This window comes from Zalophus californianus, chromosome 7 (genome assembly GCF_009762305.2).
Source record: "Zalophus californianus isolate mZalCal1 chromosome 7, mZalCal1.pri.v2, whole genome shotgun sequence".
In the NCBI taxonomy this organism is placed as follows: Eukaryota; Metazoa; Chordata; class Mammalia; order Carnivora; family Otariidae; genus Zalophus; species Zalophus californianus.
Genome location: NC_045601.1, coordinates 13,027,603 through 13,054,595, shown reverse-complemented (window position 1 = coordinate 13,054,595; position 26,993 = coordinate 13,027,603). Strand labels below are relative to the sequence as shown.

Genomic DNA, 26,993 nt, shown 5'->3' with positions numbered 1-26,993 from the left:
AGTAGAGACACTGACATAAGCACAGGTCCACTTTGATGGCTACAAGCCACAAATGTCCATCAGGGCACGTGAGTCAGACAGGCATTGGAGGCTACCCAAGGCAACAGGTGTGGAGACGGATGCTCCCCACCCCAGGGCTGCAGGGGCTGTGTGCCAGAGCCCCGCCACCCAGGGTCGTCTACAGAGGGTCGGCATCTATCTGCAATAAGCAATAGTGACAAGCGCCAAGAGCCAAGGAAAGCCTCCTGACAGCTTCCCTTCCCAATTTACAGATGCCTAAATTAGGACGCATGGGGGCTACATAACCTGTCTACAGCCACACAGCTGGCAAGATGTCAAAAGAAGGATTTTCAGAGCCATCTTCTTCAGCTTGCCATAAGCAGAAAAGGCCTTGAATTCAAATCAAGACCTATTTGACACAAGCTCTGCTCTTTCACATTCTACCCAGGAAACGTAGGATTATAAAAATTCCTCTCCAAGCATCTTCCCAAATAAGCAGTCAGGTCTAATTACAAACACTTATTAAGAGAGAATCACGAAAACTCAGAGGTACTTAGAAGGTACTGTCACTGAATCCAAACAACTGGGAAAGTACAAACAAGAGTCTTCATTACTATGGATTTTCACCCTAAACCCCTTAGCCAGGTCTAAGCCAGGTCGCGAGCAATGTACCCTGCAATCTCCTCTCCACTGGGATGTCCTCGTCCCTTGCCCACTTTTAAGCTTTAAAAGGAATTTTTGTTTTAATTGTCACAAAAGTTTGGGACAACCGTGCTATACATTTAAATTTTGTTATGGCCGAATTGTGTCTCCCCAAAATTATATGTTGAAGTCCTAACCCCCAGTGCTCAGAAAGTGACTGTATTTGGAGAAAAAGCTTTAAAGATGTGATTAAGTTAAAATGAGATCATCAGGATGGGCCCTAATCCAAGATGACTGGTGTCCTTATAAGAAGAGGAGACACACACGGAGGCGAGACCGCGTAAAGACACGGGGAGAGAAAGCTATTTACAAGCCAAGGAGAGAGGCCACAAAAGAAGCCAACCCTGCCAACACCAGAATCTCAGGCTTCCAGCCTCTGGAGCTGGGTGGAAATAAACTTCTGTTGTCTCTTGACCCAGTTCGTGGTGCTTTTTTTATGGCAGCTCCGTTAAACCAACACAAATGTAACAGCGTTTCAGTTCCTTGTCATCCACATGTCATAAACTCTTTCTTAAAACAAAACAAACAAGGACCAGGGACCGGCAGAATTGAAATTCATGTTTACTGTGCCAGGCAAGTTCACTGTGCAAAGTAAAGCATAAAACAGAGATTCCTATTAGTTTTTACGTGCAGAATAAATTAGTCCATTAAAATTAAAGGGAAGAAACCATGCACCATGGATGTTCGTTGAACTTCATCCCTGAGTAATAAGTAGAAATAAAGATGAGGCCAGATTCCTCTTTTAATTAACTCAAGAGTTTCACTGAGGGAACAGGATTTCAGAAGTAGCTTGAGAGCATGAGGAAATATTCTGGACACAGAGAAAGTTGCGGGGGAGGTGCAATAAGGGATCTTGATAGGACCAAGGTTGTAAATAAGATCAGAGATTGAGAACTTGAAGAAAACAGAAGAACACTTCCCTGAAAGGGGGGCCAGAACGTCCTTGAGGATTCTGAGGGAATATAAATGACCTAACCTCAAATAATCAAAAAGATCCCTGACATGTAGGAGAATTATCAAGTAGGAATGCCATGTTGCTACCTACCTAAAAACAGCATCTGCAGTGGCATAAAGACTTCTTCCCAAGGGACACATATGTTGAATATGCTCGGTTTTAAATAATAATGCCCCCAGTCTTATTATTCCAATATGCTATGGCCTATTATTCACACCCCACTGATCAGAATACAGTTAAACATTTGTCAACAGCTAAATTAAATTATTATGTGGTCCCACAAAGGACGGGGAAATCCCTAATTTCAAGTAAACTGATCTAATCGTTTTAGAATTTGTAATACACACTTTGACCTATTTGTCACATGTACCTATTTGCCAGATCCTTGTTTCGAGGAATTTACAGAACATCTAGCAGAACAGAGAGAAACACACATCATTAAATAAAATTAAACACATTCCATTTGCACAAATTAAACACATAATTCAATGTGAAAGAATCAGGAAGGAAAACAAAAGGGAGCTCCCAAAGAATGCAAACCACAAGGGAGGGAGGCCCAGACTCCCTTCACTGTCCCCAAATCTGGCAGTGAATACTCTCAAACTTTCAAAGAAATCCCAAGTAGGAGAAGGAAAACAAGCAACCTCTCTCCCCAGATATAGAAGGAGACAGGGCAGCAGCTGAAGAGCCTGAGCACCAGTACTAGTCCCACTTCTTGCTTACAGGAGCAAGTGACGTAGTTCCCTGGTTTGTTAAGACAGGGATACCGGCGCTACCCACTGCACAGATCCGTTAACGAACCTGAAATGTTAGTTGTTTGTAATGCGCTGAGAACACTATGAAGTACACGGTAATTACTCTAATGTGATTTATTCAGCTCCTCAATTTCCTCAGTGTTCAGAATAAAAGTTGCTAGGGAGACACAGAAAGCCCCAAATGCTTAGGTAGCCCCTCCTCGGAAACACGGTAAACTAGAGATTATCATTGTCCTCCCCAGGGGATGTTCGCAAACATGGGAGCCTGCCATCATCATCATCCTCATCGATTCCACCCAAAAATGTTTCCTGACTGAGACCAGAATAGAAGCACCAAGAAAGCAGAGGCTTCCCTTTGTTCATTGTTTATCCCCTAGCATCTAGAAGACAGCCAGCGCTTAATAGTATTTGTGAAGTAAATAAGTGAAGGCATAAAGAAAGACAAGGAACATCACAAAAGTATTAATGTCACACCAATGTACAAGCCTCCTGATTTTACTTCCCCATGCAAGTGAGTAACTAGAGAGAAAGAAACTACAGTCGGTGATATCATCTACAGGTATGTGCTGTAAGTCTCAGTGTTGTATGATTAAAGAAGGTCACGTCTACATTAAGGAAAGGATCATACACAAAACAAAACCCCCAAGTAAAACTCCAGTCTTTGACAAGATACTTGTCCCATACTAAAAATTATTCTTTATTAATTAATTAATCTCTCTCAAATGTGGGAGGGCTTGTGTCCACGAAGATGAAGAAGTTAGAGTAAATGCTCCCCTACAGAAAACATAGAGCTCTTCTCTAATCAGGTCACTGACTAGATCACCCTCTGTTCTGCAGGTGAGGGCCACTGGAAGGACCTCCCAATGGCTATGCTTTTGGCCTATATGCTCAAGGCAGCCAAAACTATAATTCTACAAATACAGTGAGCCCAGAGTGGTCTTACAGCATTTTATACCTAGTACTTTTGATCACTGAAGCATGTTTTAACCAGAGGGCTTTGTTTTGTTTGATTCAGACACTGGTTTAGCTAAAGCTTATAAACTCGTGTCTTATTTAGGACTTTTAAGGGCCACAAGTGACAATGGTGCAAACAGGATCACGGATACTGTGTTCTTCAACCAGGGGGATCAATTACATATCACACAAATTCAATTTAATTCAACACAATTTATGGAGCAACTAACCACCAAGTGCAAGGCCTTCCACGACGAAGGAGATGAGGACTTAGGAACAGGTCAGTTCTTGATGATCTGAACCGGAGGAAAGGAAACAAGACTTGGTCATACATTTATACCTAACGAAAATATTCTTGGAATTCCCAACACTTTTAAAAACATTAAACATCAAAGCTCTTCTGCCTTCCCAACTGGCTGACACTCCTGATCCAGGTCTTTTGCTAAGGATTAAAAAAAAAAAAAAAAAAAGAAAAGAAAAATCAGGTTTCAAACCAAAGCTCAGTGTGGTATGGCTTCTATGTGGGCATAATATGATTAACAGAGCAAAACTAAGTTCACAGCATGGGGTACTGGTAGGACCTCCAAGTGCCCTTTTAATGAAGTGAGCCACCCAACTATATCCCTTTGGAATGACTTTCTTTTGTCACCCTTGTTTTGTTGGCATCTCTAGGCTTTAATTTTAAAACTAGCTGATAAAACCGGTTTAAATATACCAATCTGAGTTTCGGCAGTAACACCATGTTTGAGACACAGAAGTGTGTAATTTTAAAGGACTGAGGGATTCTTTTTGCCTGGTTGGACAGGCCCTTGACTGACCTTTCCTAAAGAGTCAAAACTACAACCAGTGTCTCTAGGTAACAGGGGGAGAGTGGGGCCCAAGGGGCAGCCTGAGACAGTAGGGCACACACCCAGCTGTGCTGCTGGTCTTTGCACCTGCTAAGGCATCTGATGGAGGCGGTTCTTCCCTCTAGTTTAGAGGGACCCGATTTGGGGTGCCTGGGTGGCTCAGTCGGTTAAATGTCTGCCTCTGGCTCAGGTCATGATCCCACAGTCCTAGGATCAAGTTGGGCGCCCTGCTCAGCAGGGAGTCTGCTCCTCTCTGCCCCTCCCCCTGCTCATGCTCTCTCTCTCTCTAATAAGTAAAATATTAAAAAAAAAAAAAAAGAAGGACCCGATTTCCTCACAACCCCATCCTCTTTTGTCCCCTGTCAGCCTATCCTATATCCGTTCAGAGGGAAGAAACTGCAAGCACACACCCCCTTCTTTGGCTCAGGATGCACTGTCCTCCCTCACAAGAGCTCAAGAGGACAGGGAATAGCATGGAAAGCAATGAAGATAACACAAGTACAGTAAATTATCAAAAATGAAAGAACTGATGTTTCTGAGCAATGATGATCAGATCTAACAAGAATCACTTGAAATGTGGCATCACACCCCGTGTTAATGAAGAATCACACCCTAAATATATACTTGCTTTGTGATTTTTTTATCTTTAGCTTTTCCTTTGGAATTGTCTATTTCTTATGTTAGGTTTTACAGTATTCCTTCCCTAGGTCCCCTCCAGCCCACGTTACTGTCATAGCTAAACCTTCTTGCCTAGGTTTCCACGGGAATCTAGAAACTGGTTGCCAGGGTCAGTCCCCTCTTTCTTTAAGTCATTGTCCACAATTCCGTCTCAGCGAAACCACCCTATCCTTTACAGACCCAAGTGCATGAGCTCAGCCCTGCAGGGCCTGTCCTCTTACAACCTCCCCTGTACTCCCACTTTTCTAAGACATTCGTCCTTCTGGTGAGAAGGTGGAAAATGCCCACTGTGCTGAGTTTTTCCAAAAGGAACAATAGTGTAACTCCCAGTTAGCAAATACAGCTCACAGGCCAAATTCGGTCCACTGCCGGGTTTTGTAAGTCAAGTTTTATAGGCACACAGCCACATTCTTTGGCATACCTACCGCCTCCGGCAGCTTTCACGCTACAGCGACAGAACTCGGTGACAGAGACCCAACGGCCCACAAGGCCTAAAATATTTACTACCTGGCCCTCTACCAACCCCTGGTATAACTAACAGCAGTGATGAAAACAAAGTGATTATCAATCTGCCAAGTGGAAAAGTAGAAAAGACTGGGATTTAAGTGAATCTGGATTTTTTTCTTTTTATATTTTTGAAAGAATCATTTTATATAATTACATTGAATTAAAAAGCAGAGAAAATGTTATCTCCCCCCCCCCCACAAAAATCCTAACCATGTTTTAGGACACCCCTTACAACTTTTTATCCACTTTATTATTTCCTTTGGGTCAGTTTTGTTGTTGTTTTTGTTTTGTTTTGGGTTTTTTGAGGCATGATAAAATTCACCAACTTTCAACTCCACAATGAGTTTTTTTGACAAATACATACAGTCATGTAGCCACACCACAATCGTGATATAAACATTTCTATCACCCCCAAAAAAGTTCCCTTTGCTGGTCAGTTCTCTCCCCACAGCCCCTGGCAGTCACTGATCTGCTTTCTATCAAAAGGAACCGATTTCTTATTCTGGCCTTTACTCCATGGCCTTTAACCATATTCTGGTTAAACCACTTTGACGTCCAGCCTTTTGGGCTCCTCACACACGTATGAGCTGGCTTGGATTAGGACTGACCCCCACGCGCACCACTACTCACAGTTGATTTTTTCAGTCATCCTGCCACACTTCTGGTTAAATGTAATTTGAAGAAAGGGGACCACAACACAATGTCTTGAAAACTAGATTAGAGAACCTCTCGGTTCCTTCCAGGTCTTAAGTGTATGTTCCTATAACATGTCTGAGCTAGCACGAGTTACCTTCATTTATAATAGCCAAGTATGAAGAAGGGAAATAAACTGCCCAGAAACTTAAATCTCAAACATCCTCAGAGATAAAAATAATGAGCAAGAGAACGAACTTGGTCTTGGGGAAAACTCTGTCAGGTTTTCTGCCCCGATTAGAGTCCGAGCATACACAGCCATCCCTAAGGCCTCTGTTACCTTCAAAGCACAAGCTGTATGAAACCCAAACACCTGGAAAGATCCAGCAATGGGAGCCCTGGAAGCCTAATTAGGAACCAAGCAAGTTCTTTCACTGTATCTGTGGAATGGAGCAACTGCTTTGGAGGAGGGACAGGCTACTGGACATTTTTGTAGGGCACCAAGCTAAGAGCACAGTAATGCTGAGGACAAAGTAAAAGCTTGTGCTCTTAATCATTTGGAAAAGCTGGTCCACACAACACTAAAGAGCTACCCACTATGTAGCAACAAACTCAGGCTTCAATTTCTCACAAGAAACAACAACAACAGGGAGAGCAGAGGGCAGTCAGTATTTTGTTTCTAAAGCAAACTCCGCTTTCTTGCTAGGAACTCATGTCGTGTAAGACTTCTGTCACTCCCAAGACATCAGAAAATGTAACCAAGAAACAACCGCTCTTTGGGTTTCACTACCAAAGCAGACGATCCGTCACCGAAACAAAACTTGGAAATAGCAAACCTATCCCTGCCAGGATAATTTAAGGAAGTAAAAATAGAAAGACTACTTTAGTTCAAGGATTCAAGTTACCCAGAAAACAGTCAAATGGCCTGCCCTCATTTGAGGTTTCTGCACTGGTAAGTAATGTCTTCCGGCTGGCAATTTTCACCAGGACACTCTGTGCCAAAGCTGTAGGTCTTGCTTGCAGTCTGACCCTCTCCTCTCCTATCCCTCCAGCAGATCCAGCACAGCACTGTGAAAGGGACCCAACCTGCCGTCCCTTGAGCGTCCTGAGCCTAGCCATGAAGGGAGAAGTGCCCAGAGCGGGGACAGGGGAGATGCAAGTTTGGAAATCATCTTTTTCAGGAGATACTTATCCGGATCTAAATCACTAGAAAAAAACTGACAAATGCAAATTCTGATGCAAATCAGAATCAACCAAAGAACCAATGATCTAAAAAGATGATCAGAATTCAGAATATAATGCCAGGCCTAACTGTTCAGCTCTGAGTCCTCCTGCCTTGAATGCCGCCCTCAAAAAAGTATCCTGAACATGAAAGGTAACATTGAAGGCAGGGAAGAAACTTGACATTGACTTCTGTGTCTGAGGGTGTCTACATGTGTCTGTGTGTATACGTGCTTATACAAATGTTTACTACTAGATGTTCAACACAAAATACAAAACAATTTTTTGGATTCTAAGAACAAAAACAAAGTCGTGGAGGGGAACATAAAAGATTCCACAATGCTCTGGGGGAAAAAATATGTACTTTCCAAGGTTGGCTGGTGTAATTCAGTAACCAAACCATTGTATCCACTTCTGCAATACCTGGACCAAAGGGGGGGCACTGGAGCAAGCTGTGCAAGAGGAGAAAAGTATGTCAAGTTATGCTTTCCCCCTCCTCTAACACAACTTATTTTGCCAAAACTCTAAATTAGATTTGCTCTAAAACCAAACATTGGCTACAACTCTTGTCACTGGCATGTTTATGATGAACGGAGGGAAGAATGAACTAGTTCCCCCCACATAGCAAGTCTAAGTTTATAGCACGGGGGGGGGGGGGGGGGGGGGGAATCAACTCAGCAGGTGGACCAGGTGGTGGTCATGCCAGCAAGCCTGGAAGCCAGCCTTCAGCTCTGCCCATGCCTGGGTGTCCATGCTGCCCAGGGAAAAGCACCCCGGTGCAGAGGAGAGCATGCAACACATCCATCACTTCTGTCCCACTTGGGCCCATCAGGATTTCCGGGGGAAAACTGCCACTCGTCTAGCCCTCTACTAACACTGCCCTCATCGCTTCCAAGGGCACAGTCCCAACAGCTGGGCTGCATGTTAAATGAAGCCCCTGGCTTAAGAGGAGGCTGCAGAGTTTACAGAGCACCTGCATGCACAATATCTCATTGCTCCATGCAATGACCCTTGGGAGGATGCTGGCCAGCTTATAATTACCTCCACTCCACTGATGAGGAAGCCAAAATGAGAGAGTGGGTTCCCCAGGACACTGGGCCAGTAAAAGCGCAAGACTAAGGCAGAACCCAGACCTCAACCCAGCACGCAAATCCTTGTAGGGTCTGAGGTGGTCAAAGAAGAAATGAAAGGATGGAAAAGTGACTTAATTAAGTACATTAATTCACAGGCTATGTTTCAGGTATCATGCTGAGCACCACAGAAATGCTGTAACATTACAAGTGATGTTCAAGTAATTTAAGATTAAAGGACTGTAAGCAAAGCGAGGAAAGAGCTATTATTAAGCCTATTTTACAGGCCAGGATCAGCAGCAAGGCAGTGTCATTAACAAATAGGATCTCTGGGGCCAGACTGCCTGGATTCAGCTCTGCTACTTCCCAGCTGTGTGACCTTGGGTAAGTTACTTAACCTCTCTGTGCCTCAGTTTTTTTAATTTACAAAATGGAAAGGACAGCAGTACCTATCTTGTCGGGTTATCTGGATGATTAAACGTGTTAAATATTCCTAAAGCACTTACAAATATAATGATAGGCACACAGTAAGTGCTATTTAAGTGTTTGTGAAAATAAAAATGTTAAGGTTTTTTGTTTGTTTGGTTTTGGGTTTTTTAAAGACCATAAACGGGGGCTCAGGGAGCTTTTAAGGAACTGACCTTAAGTCACACAACCAATAAGAAGCAGGTCAGGATTTAAACCATTGGTGAGCACTGTGAAGTGGAGCACAGGAACCCATGTGGGACCAGGGGAGCTGGAGGTCCGATGGCAAGACGCTGACGCTTTTTTGTGCTGCGGCAGGAGATGGGGGTAGGGGGGTGTTCTGATACAGGGAGGGTAGAGAAAAGCCAAAAACAGCTGCCAATTTGGGGACAGCTGCCTGGGGCAATGGCTCTGGTTGTGAGGCATCATCCGTCTTTTCTGATTTTTTTTTAAGATTTTACTTATTTCTTTGAGAGAGTGTTTGAGTGAGAGAGAGCGAGAGAGAGAAAGAAGGAGTAGGGAGGGGGCAGGGGGAGAGGAAGAAGCCGACTCCCTGCTGAGCAGGGAGCCCAACTTGGCGCTCCATCCAGGGACCCCAGGATCATGACCTGAGCTGAAGGCAGATGCTTAACCTACTGAGCCACCCAGGAGCCCCTTCTCTGATTTTTTAAATGACAGTTTACTGAGATATAATGCACATACCATACAATTCACCTACTACATTCACAAGTCAATGAGTTTGGGTATATTCAGAGTTGTTCAATGTAACCACAACCGATCTTAGTACATTTTCAAACCCCCCCAACACACACACACAAAACTCATTTCACACCCCCACCCCCACCACCACTAGGCAACCACTGATCTATTTTCTAAGTCTGTGGATTTGCCTGGTTATTTCACGTAATGGATTCTAGACATTTCCCCTAAATTGAATCCTACAATATATGTTTTTTTGTGATTGGCCTCTTACACATAATATAATGTTGTCAAGGTTCATTAAAGCCTTCTCAACACAGTTTAAATGCCACGCTCTTGCTCCAAGCCCCACTGGCTTCCCACTGCCCCTGGGAAAAATCCAAGCCTGTGAAGTCCAGTCTGGTGTGTGAGCCTCCTTACCGGCCTCTCCAACCTCATCTTGTGTCACACGCTCCCCCAACTACTATGCCGGACACTGGTTTTATCTACTTCATCCAGACCTCAAGCTCCTTTCTACTCAAAGCATGTTCTTTCTCCCTAGAATGATCCTGCCTCCCCGTCCCTCAGCCTCTCAGCTTCAAAGAGCACATCGAGGGAGGCCCCAGCTGATCCAGTACATACAGTAGACCAACAGTCCTTGTTCTTCCCTGTGGATCCTGCTGGTTTCATGAGACAGCAAATTCGTATGAGTTTTTACTCCTTATGCCTCATGTGCCTCTCTCCCTCTCTGAAACACAGGGCAGGGACCAGGCCTGTCTTAAAGGCATGGCACCACGCACGCTCCCTGGCACAAAGAAAGCACTCCAATACTGGTTGCGTAGAAGAGATGAAAATAAGGAAAATCCTGGTTGAGGAGGGAGACCACAGCTTAGGGGTGTAAACCGATGAGGTTGCGTTCTTCTTAGGGAAACTGTCCAACCCTCCCCCCCCTCCAGGGCTTTCATTAACCCCCTGTGACAAGAGCTGTGGATAGTCGCAACAGGAGAAGAGAAACGAAGTCCCAACCCTCGCAGCTTACGCGGGGGGGGGGGGGGGGGGGGAGGAATCTTTTAGGTGCTTCCACATAAAATTCCCACAAGTTTGCCACGATTAAGACTTGACAGAATGTCTGCTCTAGTTCCCAAAGTGATAAAAGGAAAGCCTTTCTCCTCATTCTCCAGAAAACACAGTTTTTATTATGCACAGGGGCCAACACAAAATGTCCATGTCCTAGGCTACCTGCACGATGTTAGTTTCATAGACCCTTTTATTTTATGAAGTCACCTTTGTGTTGTGCAGGGGGCGGAGGGTGTAGGCCTGTGGCTCCAATCTTACCAGCTATGTGACCTTGAGCCGATCGCTTCACCCCTTCACCAATGTGCACAAGGCAGGGGCTGAAAGGTTGATCCCATGGTCCCAGCAGCACTGTATTTCTAGGACTCTATGATCTCAGGACACTGCCTCCCTCTTCCCATCTTCGAATCAGTAATACACCAGCATCTTCCAACCCCCCCCCCGACAGAGAGGTCAAGGGCCCAAATATCACAGCCAGCTCCCATCAACAGGACACGTAATTAGCACTATTTGTATAGTTACTGACATGAAAAAGTAGTGCTTCTGGGGTTAATATAAGATCACACAAGCCCAAAAAAGGGAGCAGAATTAAACAAAAAAGCAGGTCCTGTGCTGGCTCAGCTAGGACTGACTGGCCCCCCCAGAACCCTTCTCCATGGTGAAGGAGGGACAGCAGGGCCCACCCACTCCTCCTCCCACACAAGGCGAGAGAGCAGGTCTCAAGAGCTCCTGGAGCTATTCAAAAGAAAAAAAAAAAAAATTCCCTACATGGAAACATTCATACAGACCTACGGTACAAATCATAGATTTTTTAAAGTAAGCTAAAGAAAGTCAAAGGCCCGAATGAGCCGTGAAGCCTAAGCTACCAGCCTCCTCTCAAGAGAAGCATCCTCGTATGGGAGCAAATGTGGGTCGAAACCTCAGAAGTTTGTGTTTGCTCTGGAGACCTGCAAAATTGAAGGCTTCAAACAAATTCTCAAGTCTTTAATGTGAAATACAATAGGACTGACGTCTTACCAAATACTATGGATAACAAGAAACCAAGTTTTCTATGATATAAAATTAAGAAAAATATAATTGGGAAAAATGAATACACAAAATTACACATATAAAATAGCAAACGATTAAATGTCACTTACTACACAGCGGGCCCCTTTTCAAGACTTAAATATCTAAAAACTTTCATCCTCCCCCTGTCCCCATGAGTGTGTCCTATAGGCTCCCACTTTAGGGATGAAGAGCTAGGGCCCAGAGAAGGGAACTGACCTACCCAAGGCCACAGAGAGGCAGGGCTCACACCCTGGGGGCTGGCACCAGGGTCTCTGCTCTTCACCCCCATATACTGCCTCTCCGTGCTCCAATGCAGCATGTTCACCCACAGACTTTTAACGGATCTAAGGAAAATACAGTTCTGTGTAACAGGAAAGTGTACCAGTCCTTTCAGCTGGGCTTATGGTCTGTGATGACCATCGGACATTGTAACGGCAATGTAAATACAAATGTCCCTCCCACCTAGATCGGTCAGAGGAGAAAATGAGCAGCTCCTGCAGACTGGTGGTTGCTAATACCCTGACAGCATCAGCTCGTGTCCCAATCTTCCTGGTACCAATTTAAAAGAAAGGTGAGACAGACTCTATTGGTTGTCTAAGAAATCGAGATAGAATTCTTTTCTAGCTCTTTCAATTTTGAATGCAGCTCCAGAAACAGGCTCTTTAGGTCAGTGGTGATCATAAGAGAGTAGTGATACACCAATAAAACTGACAGCCTTTAAAGGATTAAACATCGAGGCACCTGGGTGGCTCAGTCAGTTAAGCGTCCGACTCTTGGTTTTGGCTAAGGTCATGATCTCAAGGTCGTGAGATCAAGCCCCGTGTCGCGCTCCATGCTCAGCGTGGAGCCTGTTTGAGAGTCTCTCTCCCTCTCCCTCTCCCCTCACCCCACCCCCGCCGCTCCCGCGCATGTGTGCGCACTCTCTCTCCCTCTCTCTCTCTCAAAAACAGGTAAGTCAAGGATTAAATATCTGTGGAAGTCACAAGACTCTCTCCCTATATTTCCCAAAGTTACTTTTCAAAAACTTTAATATAGAAAAAGGCAAAGTTTCTGTTTCTAGGACCAAATAAAAACACAGGCCATTAGGCCACTTGAGATCTTCTGTAGGCATTAGCATCCCAGAAGAAACAAAGGCAGAAAGAGAGAGAATACCACACAGAAGAGAAAATGCAGCCGTCAGTACAGGTCAAACCCACCTGTGTATCCCGAAGGCTCCAGAAAAAGAACAGAAAAATGAAAACAAAACAAAACAAAACAAAACAAAACAACAACTCTGCCTGCAGTGCACTCCCGAAGTGGAGAACAGACCAGTTCACTGGGCTCATGGACTGACGTGAGTCTTACCACACACACAAGAACAAAAGAAGCACCTGCCCCACAGAAGCACACACAAGCATGAGCCGCCATGTTGCAAAAATTGGGAAACGCCATAAAACTAGAAGGTTCACTGCACCATAGTCTGTGGAACCTCCTATCCCATCACCACCGCTCCCCGAAACTCACAGATGGTTGCCTGGTTCTTGTTTTGGACAGGCATGGCACTACCAACAAGAAGTTTTCTGTTTCAGAGTTCTAAAAGAATGACGCGTTCCTTAGAATAAGGAGTTCGTTCCATCTGAGCCGATTCAGATATATTTAGCATTACCTAGAAGCTGTTCTACAGCACTCCTGGGAGGGGGCTTACAAATGTCCCTAGGGGTTCCGGTCACCCAAGCAAAAACCATAGGTCATATTTCATATTTATACCATATATAATATAGTATAATATAGCACACACACGCGTGAGCGCATGTGCACTCTGCTAAAAAGTACAAAATGACCGATGTAAACACCGAAGAGAACCAGAACAACGGCTTAAATTCAAGTCTCAGAATGTGATCCTATAAGGAACACAGGACATGTTGAGGGTATGGACTATACAAGATGTTCATCTTCCTAAAAAGTCTTCTGCCAGATGTTTGCCCAGCTGACTTTCTCAGGTCCTCCATTCTCAACTCAAATGTCACCTCTTAGGGAGACACTCCCTGATCATCCAATCTAAAAAAGTCCATCTGTGTGTCACAGTCATGTCTATCACGCTGCCCTTTGATTTTCTTAAGACATCACTCTCTGAAATTATCCTGCTTATTAGACTAATGGCTTCCTATCTGTCTCCTCCCTCTGAACAGTCTGCACCACAAAGTTAGGGTTCTCATTTTCCTTATTACCTGCCTGTCTCCAGCTCTGAGAACAGGTTCTTGCTCACAGGAGGCTCTCAGGAAGTAACTGTTGACTGAATAAAGAATGAATGGACCCACACACTCCAAAGCAACAGGATAGCATGCGGAAAGCATGAAAATACAGTGGCCATGGGATCAGACAACCTGGGCTTGAGATCCAGCTTGACATCTTAATTTCCTATGGGTCTAGGGACAGTTACTTAACCTTCAGAAGTCTGTTTTTTCTTAACTGTAAACTAAGATAATAGGAAGTACTGTGTTTGTAAGTACTTTGTAAATCATGAAGTACCTTACGATTAGTATTATTAAAGACATTTTGAGTCAGTATTTACGGTGGCATCAATGAAAAGGTTCATTAGAATAAATCCTTAAATAGGTGTGTTAATCTGGCAAGAGTGAAGTTTCTCAGCCTCAACCCCATTTGGCATCTCTGGCCTTTGCCCGGCTCCCTCTCAAGTATGTGACAACTTGCGTACACATTTTAGTAGCAAGCACAGTATGAAGACCAAGGTTCCAGTCCCTACTCTACCCATCATTCAGCGTCTTTAAGTCCACCCTCCCTCCCTTACATTTGCAGAATATATATGAATAACTCACAAGTCTCAGAGTACTGCTGTTAATAGAAAAATGCAACGTTTTGCTTCGCATAACAAGTTACAACTGACCCATGGCAGTCTGTGTTAGAACCCCAGCTCCAGAGGCCACATGGGCACGTGGGGAAAAGCACAGTCCTAGTAACAGAGGGGCAATGACAGGAGGCCCATTCCATAAGCAGCGGCAGTCACTAACACCTCTACACAAAGCCTTCTATGACCAGTCACACATTTTTACGCTGCCAGATTTTTTTAAAGATGTAATTCATATACCACAAAATTCACCCTTTTTAGGCATACAACAATTTGGTGGCTTTTCGTATTTTCACAAGGTTTTACGACCATTACCTAATTTGAGAACACTTCCATCACCCCAGAAAGAAACCCCATACCCATCAGCAGTGAGTCTCCATGTCCCCAACACCCAGCCCCTACTCCCTCTGTCTATGGATTTGTCTATTCTGGACATTTTCTATAAATGGAATCATATGATATGTGGCCTTTTGTGTCTGGCTCATTTCACTCAGCAAAATATTTTTAAGGCTTATCCATGTTGTAGCTTGTAACAACACTCCATTCCTTTCCCTGGTTGACTAATATCCCATTGCATTGATACCATATTCCTTAACCCATTCATCAGCTGATGGATATATGGACTGTTTTTATTGGTTATTATGAATAATGTTGCTATGAGCATCTGTGTGTAGGTTTTTATGTAAACCTATGTTTTTTTAAATTCTCTTGGGTATATACCTCCGATTCTAAAAGAATTTTTTGAGTCTTATGGTAACTCTATGTTTAACTTTCGAAATGAGGAATTGCCAAACTGTTTCCCAAAGGGATTGCACCATTTTTCATTCCTTTTTTTTTTCAAAGATATTATTTATTTATTTGTCAGAGAGAGAGAGAGACTGCGAGCACAAGCAGGGGGTGTGGCAGGCAGAGGGAGTGGGAGAAGCAGACTCCCTGCTGAGCAGGGAGCCTGATATGGGACTCAATCTCAAACCCAGGGATCATGACCTGAGCCGAAGGCAGACACTTAACCAACTGAGCCACCCAGGTGTCCCCCATTCTTCATTCCTGCCAGCAATTGACGAGGGTTCCAATGTCTCCATTATCTTCACCAACACTTGCTACTATCCACCTTTTTAATTCTAGCCATACTAATGGGTGTGAAGTAATATTTATTGTTATCACAATATTTATTGTGTCTTAACATTAAAATCTTCAATAAGTCCTTGAAACCAAATGCCAGATAGCAGGGAAAAAAATCAGATTACACCAAGGCTGTATTCTCAAACTTCAGTCATTCAAGAACCACCTTCATGATTTTGCCACAACTGGGTGCCATTTCTACTATTATGTACTTAATTTTTAAAAACCAATTCATTTTTAAAGGAGCCTTGAAATCACTGTTATAAATGAGCATCACTTGCCATAAACAGAAAGTATGAGAAACATAAATATAATAAAAACAAAGTTAGCTGGATATAATCGTCTCCCAGGGCCGCCTTCTTCATGGTAAGACAGAAACTGCAAGCGACAGGTGTTGAAGACATGCTGGCCTCAAATACAGCCTTCCCTCAGCTTAGTGAGACTGTCTAAAATCACCTCTACTACCATCACGGGCTCTGCACTTTGGAAGACTGCTGTAACATTTCATGAAATACCTTTCCTGAAAAAGGATCAGAAAATGAGTTCCATGGTGATGATTATACTGGGGGGGCTTTAAAAAAAACCCATGCCCTAAACAGCATCATATTTTGGTAGCCGGTTACACTTGGCTGACGGGTGTCCCTTCTTCGCATTAACAAACTTTGTTCAGCAAATTTCCAGTAAGTCGGTCCACACTCTAGCTGCAAGCATCCGGCTCTTCAAGTTTCAACAAAAACAGCTTTCAGAGCAAATATATGTAATATGAATTAAAAGTAAGAGCACCTGCCTTTGGGTAGGCAAGCCCAGGCAACGCGACCCGTAACGCGACAAAGTGCCCGATGGGTCTGACTGACAGCACTGGCCTCGAGAGTGTAATAAAAAACACAATGCCTTGTTTGTGCTCAGATACATTCAGCCTTCCTCACTCAGCCTGACACACGTACTATTTATACACAAGTCAGATAAAAAACAGTCAGTGACAGCATATTTGGGCACCTCCAGATTTGAAGACTAATTATCATCTGTCATCATCCAAGCTTAATAAAACACTAAATAGCATATTACATTTACAGAAAAAGAGTGAGCATGAAATCTGAAGGTAGCCCATTGCCTCTTTACTTGGGCACTCCTCCTCAGCCCTCAGATCTCAGCTCACACACCCCTGCGAGTGGGAATACTTCCCTTGCCCTCAACGCAAAACCCCCTGGTTATGTATCTCATGGCACCTTTCTTTATAATTTAATATTTGCACGTTTGGTGTCTGTCTGCCAAACACAGGCTCCGTGAAAACAAGGAACAGGTTGGTTTTGTCCATCATTATACCCTCAACAACAGCTAGGACAGTTCTTGGCACAGAGGAGGGAATCAGAGGTAATCAAGCATTATTTGTTGAATGAATGAGTTCAAAGGATGTCAAAATTGTATTCTACATTATAAGTCTTGGCCGTGTTTAGAATGACCATTAAGGGTACGTTTCAAAAAGGCAAAAGGACACAGAACAGAGACTCTTAAACTCCCTAAAGTTTTCTACTACTGCACCTCAATCCAGTCTATCCCATACAATGGAAGCCTCTCTTTTTCTTCCATATACCTTTGAAACAACTAAGCTAGGTACTTTTGTCTATCAATAAGCCTTCGTGCAGGGCCTGAGCAGTGGAAGAGGCACAGTGACATGGGAAGGAAAAAGGCAAGAGAGCTGAAGTTTACTGAGTGGATACAGTGTGTGGCACAGTCCTTCTTAATCCACAAAGAACCTTTTGTTACCACCCTGATGCAGCTGAGGCTTGTCAATTTCAGAACTTGCTGGAAGTCCAAACCCAACCACGATCTGGTTCTTTGTGAGGGGAAAAGGTTACACAAGTGCTGTAGGGAACATACAAGTTGAAATAGGCCGAAAGGAACAGACAAAGGTTCGCTGCAAGAGGCAGGGGAGGGCATTATAACACAACTACTTACAAGAGCTAATGTGTATTGACAATTTTCCATGGGCTAGGCACAGAACTAAAGCATCTACCACACATTATTTCATTTGTACTGCATATAAACCCTATGAGGTGAACATAATTATCGTCCCCATTTTGCACAGTAAAACCATGGCTTTGAGAGAAGGGATCCAAGCAAGGTGAGGCAGCTGGTTAAGTGTCTGTAGTCTGAACCCCACGCTGTCTGAGCTCCTATCAGGAAGCTTACCCCTTCCTCCACCTCCTGCTATGACCTAGGCCTCACAGGAGGGATGGGAAAGGCCTGGTAAGGCATGCACTGAGGAAGTGTCTACCGTATGTCGAGACAAGGCATGGAGCGTGGTGTGCTGAGAGGAATGACATAGCCCTTGCTCTCTAGCACCTTATATATGGACGGAAGCCAATGAAGGCAGAGCTGGTCTGAAGAAGGCAGAGGCCACAGCCAGGTGGCCTAGGTTCAAACACTGATGAGTTGGGCAATTTCAGGCAATCGCTTAATTTCCCTGTGTCTCAGCTTATCCCATTACAAACTGGCAGCAATAACAGTACCTACTTCGTGGTGCTGCTATTTCTTAAAATGAGCTAAAATAAATAAAGTCGTCAGCACAAATACGTTAGTTATTATTATGTTTGGAACGAATGAAAATCAAGGTTAGAGGGGAAATGTAGGGCCAGATCCAAGGACGACAGAAGGAGACAGGAGTTCAGTAGCACCTGAAGAAAGCGCAAGGTGGACAGGGACAGATGAAAGTCAGAGAATCCCCCCAAAAAACTTGAGGGCAATCCATTCTTGAAGTGACGTAAGCATAGCACAGATGGGGACTGTGGCATCAAAAGAGAAAGAAATGGAGAGGAGCAGATGATGGGGTAGAAATGTCCCTGAAAGGCAAGAATTCATCAAAAACAACATCAAGGGCTGAATCAGGCTAACTGGAGAAACTCATACTCTAACCGAACATTAAACGGCAACATGAAAGGGCAAACAGATTTGAAAAGGGAGAGGAGAAGTGTAGGAAGAAGATGAGGTAATGCATTTCCTCCTGCACCTGCTGAGCTGACTGTGCCCTCAGTGAGTCAGGGAGTGGGCACAGCCTGTGGGCACCTGGACGCTCCAGACCGGGCGCTGTGGAAGGGGTGAACCAAGGAAATTACCACTTGCCAAGCATATACTAGGTTTATTATAGTACATGGCCAAATGGAGTCGCCATTATTCTAAGGAATCCAAAGATCAGTCTTAATCTCTTTCCCTTCTACGAGGAAGCTGATGTTGGAGGAGCTAAGAAAACTGCAGAAGACAACACAACTAGAAAGTGGCAGAATTAGTCTTGAGACTCAAGTTCATCCAACTCCATAAGCCACTGTCTCCCCACTGGGAGGCTCAGACAGTTAAGCTGGGAGGAGGAGCCGGCTCGCCAAACAGAAGAGATCTCAGGCCCGTAACACACACCTGGCCCTCATCTCCCTCCTCCCCCTCCCCGCCATCCCGGGCATCATTTTCGGCTTGGCCAGCCCTCCCTTGCCTTCTTTAATGTGGCCATTGTACTCATTAGTCAGGATCCAGTAATCCTCCCAGCTCCGAGTCATCGTCACAAGCCAGCCTCCTCCCCAAGGGGAAGCGATCACCTCCCCCAAACTCCCGTAGGCCTTGCTGTCCACCCTACCTGCCTGGCGTGTACAGACAAGCTCCAACCTAGGTATGCTGATCTGGCCACCACATGCCTGCCACCCCACTGACGGTCAAAGCTGATTCCACTGCTCTGCCTTCCCTGGGGCCCCTTCCCGCCCCCAGTTCCATCTGAGTTATCATGAAAGCCGCAACCTCAGCCAGAGGTCAGCCTTCGGGAAAGAGGAGGACTTCTGTTTAGACATGGGCGTTCCTGGGGCTGACCCACTCTGCTGTACCTTCTGACAAATTCTAAGTACTGCAGTTTTCTCCTCCACTACTTCTTCCAAGTCAGAAGTTAAATTTCTACAAAGAAGTCCTTCCCAGTGTTGTTCACAGCGTCTTCCACGTAGACGCTCCATAAATCGTCATTGTCAAAGATAATCAAAAACCACCTTTACAGAGTGACCTCCGGCAACCTCACCTCCCATTATGGAACCCAAAGGTAAGCCAAGAGGCTTCTAGACAAACAGGGTAAGAGGCCTGGGGACTGCTTTCCTTCACTCTGCAAACCTAGCAGTATTGCCCAAAGAAGTGATGATACTATAATTTGTTTTTCAGATGTGAACGGTTTCATGTTAGGAAGGCTTGGAAAACAGAAAAATGAGTCCTTTCTTTGAAATGTTGTTAACCACAAGACAGAGCCTCCACAATAAAGTACATTCCCTTGACTCACAAAGGACTCCTCCAACAGACCCTCACCCAAAGTCTATCCCTTCTCATTTCAAGAAGGAAGTTATTTTGTTTCCCAGCCTCCGAAGACACAAGTTGTGTAAATTTAAGAAATGCGAGGTGGAATGGGTATGTGGCTAGAAGCATCCGTTACCTAAAAGAGCCAAGGGCAGTACCTTTGGAAAACATGGCATTCTGGGACCATCTGGCAAGACATAGTATCAATACATTATCATTAGGGTAATCACTCACTTCGATGATTATGCAAAATTCATTCTTTCACAAGAAAGGAATATTGAATGCACTCTGGTTTATCAGCACAAGAAAGTCAATAATTTGCTCCAGAAAGATTTCCATCCAAAATCGAAGGGAAAAATAATAAATATCCAGGTGTTAAATTGAGGGAGTTCAGTTATCAGGAAAATTTCCATATGTGGAACAGTTCATTCCCTCATCAAGCCCAGAAACCAGGATGCTATATCACAACGATTCTCTCAGGAATTACAGAATGAACACTTTCTTATCTTTTCTCACTTTGCAAACAATCTAACTGCAAGACACAAATGGCTGAGGTCAGCTGTTTGAAGCCTAGTAAAACCTGCTTTTATATAAAGAACTCATTTATATCAAAGCATGTAATGCATTTCAAAGAAAGATAATTCATTAAGATTTCTCAAATCCATCACTGAACTACCAGTAAAGGAAGAAAATGATTATAATATTATGACACCACAACTTTTTATTGGAATCCCCGGAGGCAGCTATTGGCTTTGTAGAGTGGGGAAAAAAGTTCTCTGAGCTTCTCTGTAATTTTTAGTATGGTTTCAAAACACCTCTAATAGAATGAGATTGATACCAGCTATTGATAATTAACCAGGTCAGCAAAGCTTGAGTCCATCCAAGGTAGCCGGAGGAACAGGATCACCTTACATGCTCGTTCCCTTGCTCTCCACATGCACCAATGAGCTCCCTTCCTAAACACTTGCCATCAGCTCTAGGTATCATTCACACTGTTCTTCCTCACACCCAAATGTATTCTTGTGAACCCCACCCCCTGATTTAGCCCCTTCCGATGGCTCCCCAACACTCACAGGATAAAACCAAACTCCCTAACATAACTCAACACCAGACACTGTCCAAGGCACTGGGGAATACAGCCAAAGCTGAAGAAAGTCCCTGCTCTCATGGGCCTTCCATCCTAGCAGGACACTGGTAATGAACACACTAGCCTATAACAGGTCAGGTGGTAAGTGCTAGGAAGCAGGCTAAAGCAGGGAAAGGAAATAAAGAATGATACTAGTCAAAGAAGGCCTCTAAAGTGAAGGGAACAAAGTCCTGAAGGAAATGGTATAACCACAGACATGGAAGGGCCTCCCACAGTTGGCCCTAGGCTTCCTGGCCAAGCTCCACCCCTACACTGGGGAGGCCACTCCAGCCTCTCTGAGTTAGGATTCCTTCTCCTAACACACCTTGCTGCTTCCCACTTTCATGGCTTTCCATTTGCTCTTCTGCCTGCAGTGCGTCCCAAACTCCTCCTGATCCTCCAAGATTCATCTGAAGCTTCTCCTCCTTTAGGAGGCCGTCCCATGCACACCAGCCACATACCACGGCCCAGCCCAGCAAGGTCATCACCCCTCCTTTCTGCCACGTGGACCATGTCTTTTTATTCATGTCTCTGATTCCTCAGTAAAATGGAGCTCCTTAAAGGCCAGAGCACAACACTGATCCCTGTGTCCCCAGTACCTTGTCCTTCAAGACAGTTGCACCTTTAGAAATGCAGTTAACGAATGAATGAAATGCATGTACTCTTTTTATAATGCCATTTTCGAAAAGATCTGCCCATGAAGAAAGCATAAACCCACGAATGCCCTTTTATTTAAAACTCTTTTTGTAAAACTAACTTTTTTGTTGTTGTTGCTCCTGAAAGCTACATGATTTAAAAGTCTTTTTGGGTTTCTCCCCCTATAAAATTATCTTGACACCTAGCCATGTATCATGGTACACAAAGCAGCTATAACTCTGCAGTTGGAAAAACATCGTGCTGTGAAAACAGAAACCCTATCTGCCAAGACACCAAAAGGACTGCTAAAGATACAATGAAAACGTAACGTTGGACACAAGGAAAGCAGCTTATACTCTTTTATAGCCTGGGATCATTTTCATAAAACCTTCTTTTTTAGGAGGATAAACTGTTTCAAAGCACTGAGGAACACCTACTCTCGTTTGGCCCTTCTTGTTCTAAAGCTACACTCTGGACCTTTAACACTCAGCCTCTACCTTCCCCATCCTCATGGTCCGCAAACAGAAGGGCAGAGGAAGGAGAAGAAAAAAAACGGGGGAGGGCAGAGGGGAAGAAACCGGAACAGGATACAGACGGCCCCGGATAAAGGAGACAGATTTAGGGGAAGAAATGCCTCCTTTGGTGCAGATTTCTCCACCATTATTTTAGGTTCTATTTTGTTTTCAATGCTGGGCCGTGTCCGTGTGAGGATGCTGGATTCAGAGTGGGGTTTTAGCCGCAGAACCGTCAGCCGGATCTCCAGGGGACCAGCTGGGGCCACGCTGCAGCTGTCCCTTCTCAAGCCCAAACTACAGTTCTGAAACTGAAGACTCTTGAAAAAATAACAAAGGAAAACCTCAGCTGCTCCATCCCAACTCAAGCACCAAAGAAAAAAGGGGGTGGGCGGTTGTTTCCATACTTCACATAAACACAGATCTTACTGCGGCAGCCAGGAATGTGTGAGCAGAACGGGGGCTGAGGATGACCACCGCACAAATGGAGCCCCGGCTAAAGATTAATATTAAGAACGTGCAGCTTAGTTCGCAGACACCCCGAGGGGGAAATGTTGGTGTTTACGTATTTCCAAACGGCCTTTTTAAAAAGAAAGTGTCGTTTTCCATGGGATTCTAATGTTTTTGTTGTTGTTGTTCAAGAGGAAGCACCTGGAAGAGACGTTCAAATGTCAAAGTTGTGCCAAAGTAATTTGAGATTTTGTACTTAGACTTACTGTAACTGTATATCGTTTCCCAGCCCCCAGACTCCTTCACACGGTGGCTGAGATTAGCTCTGCCTTTAAATCATCTTCGGTTTACTGCCCTAGCACTGGTCACGGTGGGGGAGGCAGAGAATAAAGAAATCACAGAATGGCTGCAAGTCCAGGAGGGTAATTTCTGGAGAGGTAAACTTTCTCTGTGTTGACTAGTGAATGGTGTGGAGAACCAAGAACCAGAACGTCTGGTGCTGGGGCCATCTCATTTCACGATAAAAGAATACAGAAGAAAAAGAAATAAATCAATCACAAGTACCGTTTCCTGAGCCCTTCTGTATTCCGTAACACGAGCTGGGCATTCACTCCTAGTTAATCCTCATAATAACCAGAAGATGTACTAGTGTCCCCATTTTGCAGATGGGGATGCAGGATGTGAATGGCTTAGTGCTCAGGGTCATACCACCCGTAAGCACTGGAGTGAGAATTCCCCCTACAGCAGGCAACATCCTAGAGTGACTTCCCCAGACAAGTCTCATGAACAGGATAGAAGTAGGGAAACAGAGCTTTCCCCCCTGATTTGTCTTTTCTGTGCTCAAATGGGCTGATGCTTCATAAATGAATGAAGGCAGAATGTAAACCTAGTGCCTGAAGAACCCATATTAACTGTTGTGTGAGCAGGTCCCTGTTCACTGTCAAAGACGTGACACTGCTGAGCTCTAACGAGCAATTCTATATCCAACAGAAGATAAACCACGTTCTTAAGTTCACTATGGCCCACAAAACACCAGGTTCCTTGAAAGCCAGATTAAAATAGCCAACTGGGTATGTGCCATCATTATCTAGAGATTTATGATTTCTTTATAAAGCCATGACATGGCCTCACATCTTCCTTCTACGGCGTATGGGATAACAAGGTCCTATAAAAGATCTAAGTGACCAAGAAAGTCTATCTCTCCTCAAGAATTTCCCTCTTTAAGGCAGCAACTGACAATGTAAAATATAAAAGACCTGGTACATTCAAGAATAGAGAAGATTAGGAAAAGAGGCACATATTGCCATGTGTCCTTCATAATTACATCACCTTCTTAGATTTTACGATTTTATGCATGCCTATGGTTTTAAGATTTATTTTATTTTATTTTTTTTTTGAAGAGAGAGAATGCAGGGGGGAAGGGCAGAGGAGAAGGGCAAAAAAGGGAGAGAAAAACACGAGCAGGTTCCGTGCTGAGCACGGAGCCCAACACGGGGCTCGATCTCATGACCCTGAGATCACAACCTGAGCCGAAACCAAGAGTCGTTCACTCAACCAACTGCGCCACCGAGGCGCCCCTGTTGTGTTGTTTTTTAAAAAGAGACCTGACTACCAGGTTCTGGTCACTTTCAGGGCGCTAAAGAAAAAGAATGACAGCAGGTGGCTGGCAAACTGTCAGGCCAGTAAGGCATCTTACCCACTTTGTCTAAACAACACGTCCTGAGGTCAGACTGACAGCACTGGGGCAGGAACTGCTGCTCCTGGGGCAGGTGCTATTGTACTTCAGGGAACAGACACAAAGGCCCCTGGTCGGTCAGGGTTTGGCAAGCTTAAATGTATAATACAATTTTGGTGAGTTTATCATCAAATGCTTCCCATGATGTCAGCAACCCATGAATGTATCAAAACAATGACCTACCCCAATCCCCCTTCCAAAGGGTTCCCCCTTATCAATTCTAGGTTCTACTTCCCAGCGTTGAAATTCACAGAAGTGACCTTGCCCTTTGGGTCAAAAACTGACTAATCTCTCTTAAACAGGCTTTGCAAAATTACGAAGCAAGCCTGGGAGGAAGATACAAGTTCCACATGTTGCATACGTCTTTGGAGATCTCCGAGACTGTCCATCAGGCCACCTTCCACTTTAATATCCTGACATAAAAAAGAACCAAATGTTTGTTTGAAGCAGAACTGGTGACACGGTAATAAACTCTCATAGCAAAAGATCCATTCTCTCTTGTCAAGCTGACCCAAGATATTTTGCCAGGTGCCAGCCAGCCTGCCATAAAACATCCTGAATCCGCTGTTCAACACAAATGCAGGTGGGCCATGACACCCTCCTGTTCCTAAGAGGCACCCAGATTTTCATCCAGCCAGTCCTAAATTACTAATGATTTGAATTAAGTTTGACTGTATAAAAATTACTACTAAAACGTTTGAGGTTTATTTAAATAAAGTGATATGGAAAAACCTTTAAGAGCGTATTAAATGTAAATATATATATATATATGAATCAGATTCAAACTACACATGAATCCATTTATAGAAAAGAAAATAACTATCTATGACTATGTATAAAAATATATGCAAATACCTCAGAAGGGTTCTGGAGGTGCTCACACTCCACTCTGGAAAATGGGAGGGTTTAGCAGAGAGAGCAACAGTCTTTTCTAATGATCTAGAGTTATATTGTTTAGATTTTTTTTTACAAGAAAGTATTTCTATATTATCGGACAAACAAAAATAAAATCTGCAGGCAACAGAAGGACAAGGTGGGGGAGGAGTAAATGTATGAAAACAAATCACATTTCATAGCATCCAAAGGTCTTATCGGGGAGGACTGTGCATTAATATTCTCGTGCTTACCAAGCCGCTCCATGAGGCTGCATTTCTGCCAGCGTCGTTCACAGCAGCTGTTTCCTATCATCCGTTATCTGCTTCCTCCAAGGCCGTGAAAACTGCAAGGCGGTTCTGTCTGGTTCCAGAAGCTGAAATCTGCATCCACACCTTCACCCCAATGGCAACTTGGAGGAAGGGCAAGAAGGCTCCACACAGAACCTGCTGCCTTTCTATTTCCGAGTCAAAGGCGAAGCATTATTCCTGAACCTTCCGCCCTGATTCACCTAAGCCATTGTCAGGAGCCTCTAGGCACCTGCCAGCCCACATGCATGCACACCAGCGACCATATTCAGAGACATTTAATGTTCCCTGGCTTAAAAGAAAACAGAAGGCTACCGATAAACCTTCAACCACTTCTCTCCCTTCTGAAACAGCCTGGAGAAGGTGAACAATGTGAGTACAACCTCGATTTCCACAACCTGCCGTGAGCCCACTACCAACTCCACCCTCCAGCACTGCCAGTGGACGGTTTTTAGTCTTCACCTAGAAGGCCCCACCCCACTCCCCTTCTGGCTGGCAAACTCCCCTTTATCCCGTAAAACCATCTTCAAACAACTGGCCCCTAAACTACACACACACACACACACACACACACACACACACACACACACACACACGCATTCTGTGCTCCTCTGAACGGCTCCAAGACCTATACCCATATCCATTACTGAAAGTACCAGACCATGTTGTGTAGTAATTAGTGCTGACACTAATTAGCACTGCCAGACTGGAAACTCTGCATCACTGGATCCCCAAAGCTGACCCAGAGTCTAGCATATCACAGGTGATGACCACAGGCTTATTGATCTGGACTGCAGTGCAGACAGAAGGACTGTAATGCCCCACACTGGGGAGGTGGGAAGGAGCACCTACAAGGCTGTAAACATCCAGGACAGTGAGCCGGGGTGTGATGAGGGGGAAGTTGGGAGAAGAGTGTGATCAAAAACATTCTGGGCTGGAAGTACAGAGAACTCAGTTCTGGTGCGGGTCCCGCCACTGCATCTCAGCTGTGTAACTCTCTGGGCCACTGGTTCTTTAACTGGGACATGAAACAATTTATTCGCTCAAAGACCATGTATGTGGACCGCATAATCTAAGTTATCACCGTCCCTCAATATTCCAGTTAGTGCTGGGGAAAATGCACAGAAATCAGAGTGCTGGAGCCACAGTCCAAAGAGAAACGCCCTGCCTTGTTAGATGCCCAGCAGAAGTCAAGAAAGAGCCCACTCTTCCCAATAAACAGGCTGTCTTCCTGTTCCCAAACCAAAACAGGGTTACCATCTCGGCACTGCTTAATTTAAGCTCTTATTTCTTCACTACAAGGGAGCCTTCTGGTCTCCTTGATCTCGAACCTAACAGGATTTTCCCTTATCCCTTCCCCCAAATAAAATGAATAAAAATTTGAAAATAGAAGTAAATTGCTATGAATTTGAGGCAAAGACATCTGTTGCAAAGTGAAGCAGCCAAGAAATACGACAGCAAACCCTGGGTCTTCAAGGCTTG

At 44.4% G+C, this 26,993-nt stretch overlaps 1 protein-coding gene across 4 annotated transcripts in view; it reads right to left on the bottom strand.

The window, feature by feature from the left end:
* The window catches only part of CNKSR3 (CNKSR family member 3), a 112,743-nt gene that overhangs the window by 40,568 nt on the left and 45,182 nt on the right, over positions 1 to 26,993 (bottom strand). Inside the window, exon 2 of one of the 4 annotated variants that reach the window (XM_027601048.2) lies at positions 3,597 to 3,662. The exons of the other annotated variants lie outside the window; for them this stretch is intronic. The gene's annotated coding sequence lies outside the window, so the exon portion shown is untranslated. The remainder of the gene's footprint in view (positions 1 to 3,596; positions 3,663 to 26,993) is intronic. 4 annotated transcript variants of the gene reach the window in all.